Here is a 14,984-nt window from a genome sequence, read left to right on the forward strand (position 1 = left end):
TCTACATGAAACTGAAAAAAAAAAAAACCAAACAAAAAAGATCTAATGCATTTATACCTCTACAAACAACTATTTCTCTGCAACGGTTCCTTCAAAGGCAATGCGAGAGCTATTCCATCTCCTGAGTGGCAAGAGGGATCCAGAAAGGCACTTTAATGCCGACACAGTTGCATACAGAGTAGGGCGATTAGAGTGCTTTAGCTATGTCGGTATAATCAAAGAAAAGACTTTTAATGTAACCAGGAATTTATTTTTACCATGGCCAGATTTAAATAGGAAATAAAAACGGATAATGGATCAATAGCACAGAACCAATTAGCAAAATTATTATGTTAGGTCATTGCTACACTGAAGTGAACTGTCTGCTCAAAACCCAGGGGATTCTCTGACGCTGCGGGTTATTTCATCCAGCGAAGAGTATTGCAGATTTAAAGTCTGAAGTCTTACCTTGCAGCCAGACCCACGAGTGCTCCTACCGCAGCCAGGCCTCCAAAACCCCTCCGGACTTCAAGTATGGGGCAAGAAAGGCTTTGGGGAGCCAACAAAGAACGTGTATCGAAAATGAAATTTGTATTATAAACATTACAGAAAGAGATAAAAGAGGTTAAAGTTATTTGTATATCCACTCACCTGAATAAAAGCCAATTTAAATAAATAAAATATTTTGCTTTCTAGCAGCTTTTAAAATTTATTTGAAGCTCCCAGTTAAAACAAAACAAACTCTTAATGGGCAGTAAAAGACTGGAATACTTAAAACGGAAGCGATCTAAACAAGATAAATCGAAAGCATGAGGGAATGGCACAGCAGCTCGTTAGGAACGGTTCACAGAACAATCTTATCAGTGACAAGCTTTTCCCCCTATGTTTTAAGAAAGAATTCATTTAATAGGAAAAGTAATTCAGAATGTTGACTAAGTTAAGCCTGGAGACCTTCAGCAGGGATGTAACAAACTTGTCGGGCGTTTGATTTCCAACTTATGCCCCAGACAAGTCTGAAAAGAACATAACTTTGATTCCCGTTAAAAATATACTCTTGCGATTATTTCCCTCGTGCGACCTGTGCGCGCCCAGGGCGGCCTCGCCACCACGCGCCGGCACCTTCCGCCGATGCCGCAGCGGCGCTGCCTCCCGCCTCGCAGGGGAGGTTTGGGGCAGCTAGCCCGGCCGGCGGCCGCTGCCGAGGCTGCAGGGTACGCTGGTGTCCGTCAGAGCTCGCAGCAGCTCCCGCGGCCGTCGGGTCGAGAGTTACACGTCGCCAAACCGGGCGGCGCAGTGCGAAATCGCAGAGTTCGGTCGTCTCCCAAAACAGCCTTAGCCCGGCTTTCAGCCCTCCCCTGTGCTGCTGCTGTAGGCTTGCAGTGAGAAAATCAAACGGCGAGCCTCTCCCGAGAAAACGGCGACCCGAGAATTAACATCTTCACTGATATTTCCACCGTTTTCCACCAGAAAGGGCTCGATTTTTTTTTGTTTACTTTGAATAAATTGTGGAATTTTGCAATATGTCATTTTTGGGCACCGAAACGTTCTTTTAATAATCTACCATCTAATTTTTTTTTTGGAGCCGAAATACCTGCAACTCTCTTTAAATTGAAAACTGAAACATTTCATTTTCTTTTTTGAATATGGGCTTTTGCAGTAGTGATGGGAAAGATTCCAAAGCATTTGTCACTTGGGTTTTCATTTAGATAAGCTGGCTGTGGCCAGAGTGGTTATTTAAGCTTATCCCCACCATCACAACGTCCCGGCTCTACGGGCCAAGTCTGGGACTCCTCATAAGGAGATCGTTTCTTACGGAGTGTCTGCAAGTCTAAATCCTGTGCCTGCTGGGGCATGGGAAGTCGGGGAAAATTAACTGCTGTGTCAGAACCTTCAAACACGCAGAGGTTCCATGACCATTAACAGGTTCCTCCAGAGCATTAATCACAACAGATATCGAGGCGCTTTGTGTATCGCTATCCCACAAAACGCACCAGGAAAACAAAGCAGGCTTCACAAAGTCCTAAGGACTAACAAATTCAAAATTAAACACGCCAACCTACAAACCTAAACGAAACAAAGCCTGCAAACAATAGTTGCATATATTTGAATCCGCAAGTAAAAATCTTTTAAGTAAAAGTATAACACGATTTTTCTTTGGCTTTATATGCAGGGAGAGGGAACAACCACAGGGCAACTGGGTTAAACCCACTTGTTCTACACGAGAGCTATAAAAACCAGAGCAGAGTCCATAAAGGTGGCTTTGCATCAGTCACTTGGTTTCCATTGAGTTTAGAGTTGCACAGTGTCTGACCTTGCGTGCTGGATATACCCAGGAAGCGCTGAGAACATTCAAAGTCCACTGACTCCATGGGAGGCTGACACCGCTCAACAGCCCAGGTAAACTGGCCATAAAAGCACTTATTTTCAGCTGGGCGTTTGGCACAGTCAAACCAGATGCCTCCTCCTGCACCCCCGCCAGGCAGCTCTCACCGGACAAGGACCATCTCCATCTCTGTGATGGGTGTTAGAAACCCCCCAGGCACTGTGGCCCCATCACTTCAGGAGAGGCGAGCATGGGCACCGCTTCTCTTCAAAGCATCTTGAGGCCGTGACATTGAAATGCTGGTTTCCATTTATAAAATCGCCGGTAGCCGCTGCTTTCGGAAGCGCGCAGAGCTGTCAGATTCCTGCAAAAGCAATCGGAGGGCTTCAGCTAAGCTCCACGGGAGAGGCGTACCTGCCTCGAACACGAGTCCTCTTCGGCAGCGTGATGGAGCTGGTAGTGGAGGCACGTGTCAGACCCTACGCTGTGACCGCTGAGCCACGGTGATGGTACCAACGCGTGAGAGGCAAAGCCTACAAATTTACTGTAAGACTGTCCAGTTCCCTGTAAGACTATTACAAATATCAAACCAATAATACTTAAAATTGGACAAAGACTTCTGTTCCTAGCTACTGAGGCAGATACTGGTAAATAGCTTTTACACAACCAGTGTTCAGTGGTGACAGGATGTGCTCACAGTGAAGCCCAACAGACTATTCCGTGAAATTCAGCGGGAGTGGGTCACTGGATCTAAAACCTGCCGTGAATTAGGGATGTAGCCCTGCAAGGGCCCCTACTGCACCTGGTGGAGCAACACTGGCGTCTGGATCTGACGATGAACCAAAGGGCTGAAGGGCCCAGGATTAGCTCCCAGTTAAGTGATCTGGGCTGAATCTCTAGCAGTAACCCTGACCCTCATCGAGGGGCATTCGAGGCGTGTATTAGCCCTGCTGCTACCTGTAATTAGTCCTGTAAGGGGACCTCGCTGCCCAGACAGACAACTGCAGCAGCCTGGCTTTGCAGGTTCTTAAAATGGCTGAACACTGTTTTCAGACGCTCTGGTAAATTCTAGAAAACACTTTCAGTTCTCTGGCATGCTTTAACATGGCAGAGAATGTAGCAGAATTACAAGCTGTGATTCAGAATCATTAAAAGATTCAAAAAGAAGAATCAACTTATTTAAAGCCTTCAATATGGCTTTGCTTTGATAAGGCCAACAAACAAACACTGCCCCAAGAAATATGGCACAATGCAACCAACATTCTGTCATTGAGATGCACAAAGGCACGTTATATTCTTCTGTCATAATAGTTATTAATCCCATTTTAATCCAAAACTGCTTTAACAATAATATTTCCCCATCCTCTTTCCTTAAGTGGATGCTGCTACAATTAACAAACATACCAGAATTTGATCCAGAATTAATTAAAGAAGAAATTATAGGAAACGGTATAATTCAATCACTGCACTTTATGACAACCCATAAAGGAGCCAAAATCTGTAGCTGTATTAGCATTAAAAAGAAAAATGATACACTTATTACACTGATTTTCCATTTAACACTTACTTCAGGAACTCACCAGGCTCTTAAATACCGGCCGTATGTCTGCCATCACAGTAACTTATGCAAGGGAAATGCTTCATTTGATTCTCTGATATAAAAGATTATGCTAGTAAATTTTGTTACAGGACAGTATTCAACCCTGGTTTGCAAGGACAGAGCAAGTTACAATGAAGAGGTAAAAGATAAGAAGAAAAAGAAAAACCCCTGAAGATCCAGAGTTTCTTCTTTCTTTATAAGCGGCTAATGGATGCGCTGTTGTTGGCAACCTATGTCACGCCTCCCCTTTCCCAGGATATGGAATGTGGTACATCTCCTTCTCAGGGACACACGGAGGGCAAACGGGCTCAAATTATAGAGAAGAAAGGCGTGACAGCTTTCTGTGCAGGGTTTTCATTAGGAGATTATAAAATGCTTTAAAGCAATAACATCATTACCTGTTGCTCTCCTCCCACCCCCACTTGTGCTCAGTGGTGGATGCAACTTCAACACTTTTTTGCCCACTGCCAGAGGAATTTGGTGTTGCTGTGTGTGTCGATCACTGAGAAATTAAAATGGTAGCTACCCTTGTCAGAACTAAATAATTCTGGCAGCAATTATATCTGCTTCGTAGCTGCTAAGCTTCAGGTATGTCCTTGTCCTTTCTGGATCCGTGTGACCCGACACCCAAATTTTCCAGAGGAAACGCGTTTGAGTGACATTGAGATAAATGGCATGGGAGCACAGCGCAGCATCCAGCGGGACCCACCGGTGCCTATTTGCCGTTAGAACAGCTCAAATCTGTTAAAGGTGCTCAAGGTAAGGCAAGGACAGAAGGGTTAGGCCAGGTGGGGAGGACTACCTGCCTAATGAAAAGATATCTGGCAATATTCCTTTCCTATGGCATGCATACCGTAGGCCTGAACAGTCTCACCCCTGTCCCAGGTATCACCATCTTTCCAGTGTCTTTGGAAATGCCTCGTTCCAAAAAAAATACCCAACAACTTAGACATGGCAAAATTTTGTTTCAGACACAGAAATAGCTACAAAAGATAGGAGTTTGTTCGACTGGTTATTCAGCTGGATGCGCGCAATTAAACTGTAACGAATCACTAAAAGCATAAGTGCCTTTTCAGTTTGTTTTTGCCAACTTCTCATGACACTAATCAAAACCCAGCTCTGAAGGACAAGATGAATGCCCGTTCATTAGTTCACAGGATGACCTCTGGGGCAGTCACGACTTCTCTACACATAGTTTTATCCACCCAAAATTGCACAGAATAATTCTTAGCCACAACTCACTGTGCAGTTCGCACTTTGCAAAGCACAACAGGTACATATTTGTGTCGTATAGCTCTCATCACAGGATTAACGGTGGGCACTGAATCAGCTGCCGGAGTGTCAATGTGGTGAGGGGGAATCCCTCTCCGTCCATTCAGGAATCATTTTAAATGAAAATTGTGCCCAAAAATTAAACAAAAATTAAAGCACCACTGACAGCACTACAGAGCTGAGATGGAAGCGGGCTCAGTGTCATTTCCAGGCATACGTGTTCACAGCACTAGCTAGGAAAATAGCAAATATTAAGGAACTACAAGCACCTGGTACATTAACAGTTCATCAAAAATCAATTATTCCATAACCACTGATTAATATAATCTAGTTTAACTTTTGTGATAATTTCAGCCGCTCGAATAATCAGTAAACAATTGAGAAGAACCATGAGAAAAAGAGTTGTCTACAAGCATATAGCCAAAGCTGTCTGAAGATTTGAAATTGAGACCTCTGGTAAGTACGGAGCCATCCAGACACCTGGAACTTTTACAGCCCCGATGCATAGCATGCTGTGAAAATATATTAATCCTTGTTAGAGTGGAAAACTTTCTCTGAGTGGCCGTTTTTTGTTACCTTGCATTTCCACCCCTGGTTCCCCCCGTCCCTTCATTCCAAATAACGCACAAAATTTGCGACCTTGTAATGCTAAAATCCATTACCAAATATGCTTCACTAAGCAAAATTCAATGCTCAAAGGTGGAAGGTAAAAGTAAATATACAGTGCCCCTAGCTGGAAAGAAACTTGGTGAGGCATACAATAAACACATAATAAATCCCAAAGCTGTTTGACAAGCTAGAAGAAAGTAAGTTAATGTTGTGTAAAAGGTACACATTTATTCCTGGATTATCATCAGTCTTCTGGATCATGGCACAAAGATTACAGAGAATAAATAGACGTAATTTGGGTAGGCATTTTGCATTTCACTGCGTTTCTCACAGCCTGGTTTATCCTGCTCCTTGCTGTTTGGCTAGTTACCAGTGGGCAGCTGGTGAGTCTCGATGCAGCCTGTGGCTAACGTAGGTAAAGCAATGCGCTTCACGACTGATGATAGAGTACTACCATTTCCTCTAAAGAACATGGAGTTTCTGAGGAATTGGAGGAAATTAAATTTCTTAAGTGTAATTTGATTTTCCTTTTTGCATGTAAAAACACCTACTGGTAAGGCCCTTCTTAGAAAAAAATAAATTTAGAAATGTTTGACACAGATCATGCTGATTTATCTGGCCGTTTGTTAGAAATCCTTTATTATTATTTTAATATGAAAGGATCGTTTTTTATTTATAGGGCTTTATTGCCAATTTCTCACTTTAGGAAATCACAGATTTTGGAAGTTAAATTCCCAGTGCCCGCAGCTGAGGGCTTGTTCTGCTTTGCAATGTATTTTGTAGAGATCTTTGGCTTCAAACCAAACTATACACATCAACATTTACGTAAATGTTATGTGTTACCCACTAAATCAGTGAAAACCCATCTTCAATAGGTTAGGGATAAGCTCTTTTGACCAAATAATAAAAAAAAAAACTTCAAAATACTGCACATTTATATTTTATCCAGTGCATTTACAACAGGGTCATTCATTATTCATACAGTGCCCATTATCAAGGAGGTTTCAGCCAGGACTAACTCTCCACACGGTAGTTGTCAGAGAAACACAAACAAAAGCACGGAGTTACAGCCCCCAAAAGTCTCCGCCCTATGAAGCGACGGAGCTACCAAGGGCAGCGAAGCCAGCACGGGTGCAAAGTCTCAGAGGAGACTCTCCCTGCTCCCGCGCTTTGTCGTTGCCTGGAAGACGGGTACGTTTCTCAGTAGACCTTTCAGCTCATAAGGCTGGAAGAGGAGGTGGCACGGTCAATACGTACTCGCTGCTGCTCTCGTTGTACGCCTGGATGCATCCCCAAAGAGGCTGCGGATGAGGCTTCTGGACTTCCAGTTGCATGGGAGACATCCGTTTCATTTTGCCAAGTCGGCTTCGTTCTGCGAACACACTTGGCAGGGGAGACAGGAAGATTTCTGTGAAAACAGAGTGGCCGTCAAAAGTTATAATTAAAAGAAATCTCCCCTAAAATCTTGTTGCTTAAGTACAGGACCCAGCAGAGCAGTTGTCAATACTTTATCTTAATTTGTTATTGCTGACCTTTCTGTAAGTCTCTAGTGGCATTGGTTTGCTCTGGTACTTTCTGAGTTATGCAAGGTTGTCAATAGTATATGGAAATAACTCCTGTAGCCACATAGGATAAATTCTTAGAATTCCTGCTAAAGAAACAGCCTTCGCATGAGAGCAGGTTTGCAAGAAGAGACTGCTTTTCCCAAAAACATACAAGGTACAAGGAAAATCCACCTTCCTTCACACCTAGCGGGGCTGAATTCTTACTTTTCAGCTCTGCTATGGCTGCTCTTACAGACCACGAGCTCATCGTGCAGCCTTTTACCTGGGGACTAAGCCTTCATCAGCAAGAACATTAGTTTAAAGACTATGTCCCTGGCTGGAAAGTGTGGCAGGATAAGGACTAGGTAGTGACACTGAACACGGAAAAATGGAATAAAACACAGAGAACAGAATATGTAACATATCTTCAGGGTATTTGCAGCCCACAAGGGGTTGAAGTACTGGAGCCCTGTAAAAATCTATCTCCAACAACATCACTACTAGAGTCAAAGCCAGGAAGAGATTTCCATTTCTAAAGATGAAAATAAGGCTTAAAGTATAGGAAGGTCTTTATTGTGATTCACACTTATCTTATTATAGACATAACTGCAAAGAACTTGGGATAACTAAAAATAGTCTTTAGTCAACGTGAGGACAACGGTGAATTTAGAGCATGATGAATGGTGATGCGAACCGAGCTCCATGCTCAGATACAGAGGTGACAACATAACCATTATTATGAGGTCACTCCCAATGTATCTGTACCTTGGAAGGATTTTTAAGGTTGGACATTTTCCAAAGTAACCTGCCATCACTCTGAAGCTAGTAAAATTGAATTTGTCTCCAAGAATTAATGTAGAGGCAAATTTTCAACAGTACAGACAACATTTATTTCTCCTTTCTCCTCCCAACTTACCCGAGTTTTTTTCACTTTAATATTGTTATTGGTGCATATTAAAAGTGGAGAACTCTTCAGGCCAGACTTCCATTTTAATTAAAATGTGGCAGTAACAGCTGTTTGTCATTGAGCTGGCGTTCATTTGGTGAATCAGTGTGTTCTACATAGCAAGAACAAGCTACATTTAAATATGACTCATCCCCAGTATATTGACTTTGTCTGCAGCACTGTAAATACCCAGGCACTCAGGTTATGACTGACAACATAAAACACCGAGACTATGTGACAACTGACTCATGTCTTTGAGCATCTGCCTCGGACAAGGGGTGCAGTGCCAAGGAACAGTTTATGAAGCCAGGCTAGTAATGGGCTGTGATGAGGTCTTCACAGTTTGGGATAAGGCAGCATGGTGGCTTTTGCAGAGCAAGGTAAAAAAGCGTTATGCAGGGAGCTTTCACAGCATGCAAGACCTCTTCTGTGCAAGCACTAAATTGCCCTCAGTTTGGTCAACCGTTCCCAAATGAACCTCTTTAGTAAAAGCCAGAGACTGCAGCTGGAGGCAAAGAGTGATCTGTGTCATCTGCGTGACCCAGAAAGAATGCTACAGCAAGCCACCGATGTCCCACCATACTCCCAACGGCACTGGAGGAGGTTGACCCTAAGCCAGAGGATCCAATTACAGTAACATGTGCAAGGAATAGACTCAGTGAACCCATATTCAGATAAAAGAAGGAAGCACATCGTTCACAGCCTGACGGTTTATAGGGAAGTGTCGTGGTTTAGCCCCAGTCAGCAGCTAAGCACCGCACGGCTGCTCGCCCACTGCCCACCTCACTGGGGTGGGGGAGAGAATCGGAACAGCAAGAGTAAGAAAACTCGTGGGTTGAGATAAGAACAGTATAACAACAACAACGTCATCATCATGAAAAGGAGAACAATGAGACAGAGAGAGGCAAAACCCAGGAAAAAAATCCCAAGTGATTCAACCACTCACCAACAGATGCCAACGACCCCTGAGCTGCGATTGCTGCCCCCCACCCAACTCCCCCCAGTTTATATACTGGGCATGACGTCACATGGTATGGAATATCCCTCTGGCCAGTTGGGGTCAGCTGTCCCGGCTGTGCCCCCTCCCCTCCCGCCTTCTTGTGCCCCCGGCAGAGCACGGGGAGCTGGAAAGTCCTTGACTTAGCGTAGGCACTGCTCAGCAACAACTAAACCATCACTGTGTCATCAACATTATTCTCATGCCAAACCCAAACCCCAGCACTGTACCAGCTGCTGGGAGGAAACTTAACTCCATCCCAGCCAAAACCAGGACAGGAAGGAACATGGGAGGATGACCTCCCATGTCACTTGCAATGTTTATACTGAAAATTGGCATATGGATAAGAACTTGGGGGAGAAATTGTAGCTTCAAAACATCACAGGTCCGTCTACACTGGTTTTTTTCTTTTAAAAATATTTAGCACTTCTGAACAACTTTCTACCATGAAGTTCCACTTGGATTTGAAAGGTGGCCAGCCCTGCTCCCTCCTTCCTCTAGGAAGGGTGGACTTAAGACAGGATAGATGAAGTGACTTACCAAGGGTTGCATGGCAAGGTCAATAGTTAAGGTACAAACAGTAAAGGTTCCCTGTTAAATGAGTGAACAAATAGTAAGCTAATAGAATGCAACATTGAAAGTGCACTTTTATTCTTTAAATCCATTTGAAGTAATTACACCCTGACAATAAGCGGGTGTTCTAGCCTAGCTTTTGCCAGAACCTAGGGAGAAAACATGACCACAGAAGTATTAAAACTTCCCTGAGACTAATTCCTGGCTTTTCCTCCATGTTCGAAACCACCTCTCTCTTACAGAAGGTCTCTGTTCATCTACATCACAGCAATTACGTTTTATTCTTTGATATATTTTTCTGCTTTTATATTCTTTTCCAAGTCATTATCTTTAACCCACTCTTTTAAAAAAATCTCAGGTCTGGTTCACATCATAAGTAGATAATAGAAGGTTACTTTTTTATGCCTTCATTTACTATTTATTTCTATTGTAATGACGTGTCCACGTGTCTATTTTTTGCAAGACGGCAAGTCACTGGAAAAAAAAAAAAGCTGCAAATGCAAGACAGACTGACTTAAGAGGGCAGAAAATATCCTCTTTTCATTGCTTTTAATTAAACATCTCGCAAATTAGAAGCGGAGGTCTAGCTACTGCACCTCATGGACCAACTCAGGGACTTAAACCTTTGCCCGCAATCCCAAAGCCCCAAAGAAATATATAAATTTAAACAAAATACGACAATGTTTCATCCGACAGGAGTCGGTAGCCTTTACAGGGAGAAACAAATGCATTTATTTCTGTTGCCTTCCCCCTTGGCCTTTGAAGGCAGGGTTCTCACATATTACTCCTCTGGAGAGCGACTGAACTGTGAAAATAGTTATTTTTTTCCCAGCCTTCTCCTGCCCCCTCTTTTTGAAAATGGCCTCCCTTAAAACAAAGCCTTTCAGCAAAAATTCAAAGGAAGAGGCAAGGGAGGAGGTTGTTTTTAAATCTTTTGTGAAAGACAGATATTTTGAAGTATTGATTTTTGATATTTTTGTCCTTCTTCCCAGGCTTTTTGTCATGAACCTCAAACAGAATAGCTGTCCCTTTTGCTCCCGTTAACTGTAGTCTGGCCAAATTTCTGTCATCTTCTAAAAGCTGAAGAGTGAGAAGGTAAAAATATCAAAATAAAAATTTACCTCAGAAACTTGTGTCCTGGATTTGTAAATAATGCTATAGATAGCCAACTCTTACTGAGAGCTGCAAGAGTATATATAAGAATATGCATAATATATTACGGTATGGAGAATTATTTCAATTTATTAAATACGTGTTAAATTCATCAGAAAAAAAAAAACAAGCGATATTTTCTTCCAAGGGGTATTTCCTGAAGGAAAAACGTCTAAAACAAAAATAATTTTGAAATATTTTCACTGATTGGGCCTGCAATCCTTCTTTTCCCTCCCCCCCTCCAGCTTCCCTTTCTATTTCTTTCCTGGTCTGCATAACTACGGACCTACGCGGGTGGACGCAAAAGCCATAGCAAGCGCTGGAGGTACAGTATAAGGTGGCTGGACACAGGCTGTTCTTCCCACAGCCCTTCCTCTGCTCGGGGGGCGGGAGGGACCCCGGTGGGCTGTTCAAAGGAACCAAAAAGCGCTTTGCCATGAGAACTGTGTTACAAAGGGGGCGAGCACCCGAGTAATTATCATACAGTTTAATGAGGAAAACCCCATCCGCTTCATCAGAGGGCTTCGCTCTCTGCTAGACCCTCCTTCACACACAAATAGGCTAAAAGGGTGAAATTGCTGCTGTTCTGCACTAACTTACAGAAAGCTAAAGGCTGGTTTTTGACTAATAGAAAACTTAAAATCTTTCATTTAAGTGTCTGAGCATTATTATAAAGCACTCAGTCCTGAAAGCGAGCTTTCTTAGTCACAATGCGGTCCTATATGTGTATTTTCAAAGGCACTTTGGATTAATAATACTGATAATGGGTTGATAAATTAAAACCTTTCTTGTGAACAATGGAAATTGCCTTTTGAAGGAAAGATATTTCTCTTTTATGATGAGGAAACCGAGAAGCAAACTCTTTCTTGTAGTTCCCACCAAGCAGCACAGAGAGCGGTGACACTGCCCATGGCAGCGGAGTGTATACAGCTACGGGTCTTTAAATTCATTCCATGCCTCACAAGTTTTTAGCCTGTGGGGTTTGGGTTTCGTAGCATTAACATTTTCTGAAACGATTAAAAAAAACTGTGCAACTACCCGCGAGTTAACACCTCCCTGAAGCCAATCAAGCGTGCGCCCATCTTTGCTAACACCAGCCCCTCAGGAGGGAAAGCCTACAAACCTTTGCACCATCCTTTTTACACCTACAGTAAAATATCGCAAAGTAAAGACACAGCGGAGATTGCGGGAAGGTCAGAACCCTGCAACTTTTGATTTTCTGTGCTGTAAACTTCCACCATTGCCTTTCTACTTCAGCAATTTAGTTTTGCTGGTAAAGGCTCTCTGTTGCTTCCAAGGCTAAATACAGAATGAACAAAAACCACATCAGAATATCGGCATAGAAACTGCAGCGTGTCCATCTGGCTGCCAGCGCTACAAGCTGCCTTGCACCAGTTCATCAAAGGGATGCTGCTGTACAGTCAGCAATTGCTCAAAGAGCTGGCAGGACACACGCAAGTACCTTGAATCTATCCGAATTCACACAAAAGAGGGTAGCTGGTATAAAACACTAGATTGATGAAAGTAATGCAGGACTGGACTTCAGAGTGGAGTCGTGATTTCACCATGGAAATAGCCGAGAGCTGAGCTGGTGATGTTCTTCAAAGTGCAGTGCCCAGAGGATGCGTTACTCCCTCAAATGAAGCACCTATTTGGAGACTCACACAGCCTGAAGAAGAGCAAGGCAATTCTAGAAACTCAGTTTAAACAAGCTCAAATCTGTCCTGCGTACAGTGCCAATTTCTACTTATACATTCATATTTTGCACAAGGGCAAATAAGAGCAAAATCTGGCCCCCAAACTGCCAACAGTTCCTTGAATACTAATGTAGGCTTTTAAAATATCCAAGTGTACATAAAAGCACAGCTCAGATTTGAAAAACAACCAGAACTGGCTTTAAAATGCCTGCACGCTCTTTTCTAGGCCTCCACCAGGCAGATCACAGGTCCTTCACATGGCCAATGCTCCATCGCTAGAGCAATCACGCGGTTTTACCAGGGCTGGCGCCAGGACTCACCCTTAGCTGTGCATTCTTGCACAGCACGAGGCACGGCGTCCTTGATCCAGAAGCTGCCCAGATGGCAGCAGACTCTCCTTCCCCCTGGGATGCGGTACCTGGCTTCCGGAGAAGTTTGGCAAATTGGTTTGTTGCCATATCATGGAACAGGCTTTTTTTTTGAGTTTTTACAGGATGACTAACAGAGCCAAAAATATTCAGTAACATATTTTCAGGGTTGGAGCCACCAAACGGAGACGCCGATGGCCGGCAAGCAGAAGCGGTGCAGATGGTATGATCAGCACAGATGTCTGCCAGCTTCAGCTAAGTGCGCGGCGCTGCTTTGGCGACGCCGCCTGCGGCAGTGAGAGTAAGTCATCACAGCTGTAGCGACAGCCGAGACTAAAATGACACCAGAATTCCTACACCATGGCACAAACCGTTTAATATTGACTCTTGTACGATAATTGGCCTTAGGGATAGAATAGGGCTATACGCCCTGAACACCATTAGCTGCGCCCCCCGAGCACCTGCTCGCACAGGCACCATTCGGAAGCGTAGGCAGGACGTAAATAGCCCAGCCAGACACAGGAAAGCTACAAGTGGTGTGACCTTTTCGACCGGCGTCACTGGCGGCATCTCAAGCAGACTCAGAGATGTTTGATCACTCGCTTATGGAAACCAGTCTCGCTCCTGGACACCTGGCCCGTCCCACAATTTGTTTTACGGCAGGTATATGATTTTTGCATTCCACAGGTGGCACGCAGAAGCCAAAGAACGATAAAATATTTTCCCTAGCCAAAATATATACAGTGCCATTCACAACAAGATGGTTTAAAGTTCTATCAGAAGTTTGATGGGCCAGCCTCGTTTTTCGGAGGTGACTGCTTTGAAGGAAAAACTTGTTTTACAAACTTCTAATTTTTTTTTTTTTTTTTTTTTTTTTGTTATGTACAGGTCTTATCCCATAGCACTTCATATCAGCAGTTATTTTAATTAAGCTTCCCAAAAACTCATTTCAGGATTTTCATTTGATTCAGTTCTTTTACTGAAACAGCGCCAGCTCACACTTTTAAAAATTTATGAGCACCTCTTTGAGATTTGCAAACTAGGCATAAGCTGTGCAGCTACCTTAGGATTGTTCAGTCTTAACACAAATACTTACAAAAATTCATTAGCTTATTACAGCAATTAAAATTTCCAGGAATTTTTTTTTTATACAGGATAGCAACCTGTATGGCAATTAACCAGCAATTAATTACTTTAAAATATATTCACTTAATCACTTGACAATGGGATGACTACTTACTTTGAATTTTAAAGACTGCTTTGAAGTACTGATGGCAGCTCCAGCAAACCCTGTCAAATAGGGCCTGTGATACAGAATCCCAGACTGGTGGGGGCTGGCAGGGCCCTCTGGAGCCCATCCCATCCCACCCCTGCTGGAGCAGGCACCCCCAGAGCAGGGGCACAGGACCGCGTCCAGGCGGGGGGTGAATGTCTCCAGGGAAGGGACCCCACAGCCTCCCTGGGCAGCCTGTGCCCCTGCTCTGGCACCCGCACAGGGAAGGGGTTTGTCCTCATGTTCAGGTGGAACTTCCCGTGTTCCAGCTTGTGCCCGTGGCCCCTTGGCCTGGCGTTGGGCACCGCTGAAAAGAGCCCGGCCCCATCCCCCTGACACCCTCCCTTCAGATATTTATAGGCACTGATGAGATCCCCCCTCAGGCTTCTCTTCTCCAGGCTGAACAGACCCAGGTCTCTCAGCCTTTCCTCCCAAGGGAGATGCTCCAGCCCCTGATCCCCTTGGCAGCTCTGCGCTGGCCTTGCTCCAGCAGCTCCCTGCCCTTCTTGACCTGGGGGGCCCAGTTCCTTAATAGTGGCGTTAATGGGCATGTGGCCATTTCTTTTACTCATGATAAAAATCAATCCTAGCAATTTCATTGCCACGATGCTCAGGAACGTCAGTCCTGGATAGCAGTCATCGTGTGCAGTG

The 14,984-nt window shown here is 44.0% G+C and overlaps 1 long non-coding RNA gene across 1 annotated transcript; it reads right to left on the reverse strand.

Moving 5' to 3' along the window:
- Window positions 1–248: 248 nt before the first annotated feature.
- On the reverse strand, window positions 249–14,616 carry LOC142058440 (uncharacterized). Its single transcript, XR_012660986.1, has 4 exons — window positions 13,013–14,616; window positions 12,458–12,664; window positions 7,041–7,191; window positions 249–2,666 (listed from the first exon to the last, which is right to left on the reverse strand). It is a non-coding gene; the product is annotated as an uncharacterized LOC142058440 (long non-coding RNA).
- Between the last annotated feature and the right edge of the window lie 368 nt (window positions 14,617–14,984).

The sequence above is a fragment of the Phalacrocorax aristotelis genome, chromosome 6, assembly GCF_949628215.1.
Source record: "Phalacrocorax aristotelis chromosome 6, bGulAri2.1, whole genome shotgun sequence".
Lineage (NCBI taxonomy): Eukaryota > Metazoa > Chordata > Aves > Suliformes > Phalacrocoracidae > Phalacrocorax > Phalacrocorax aristotelis.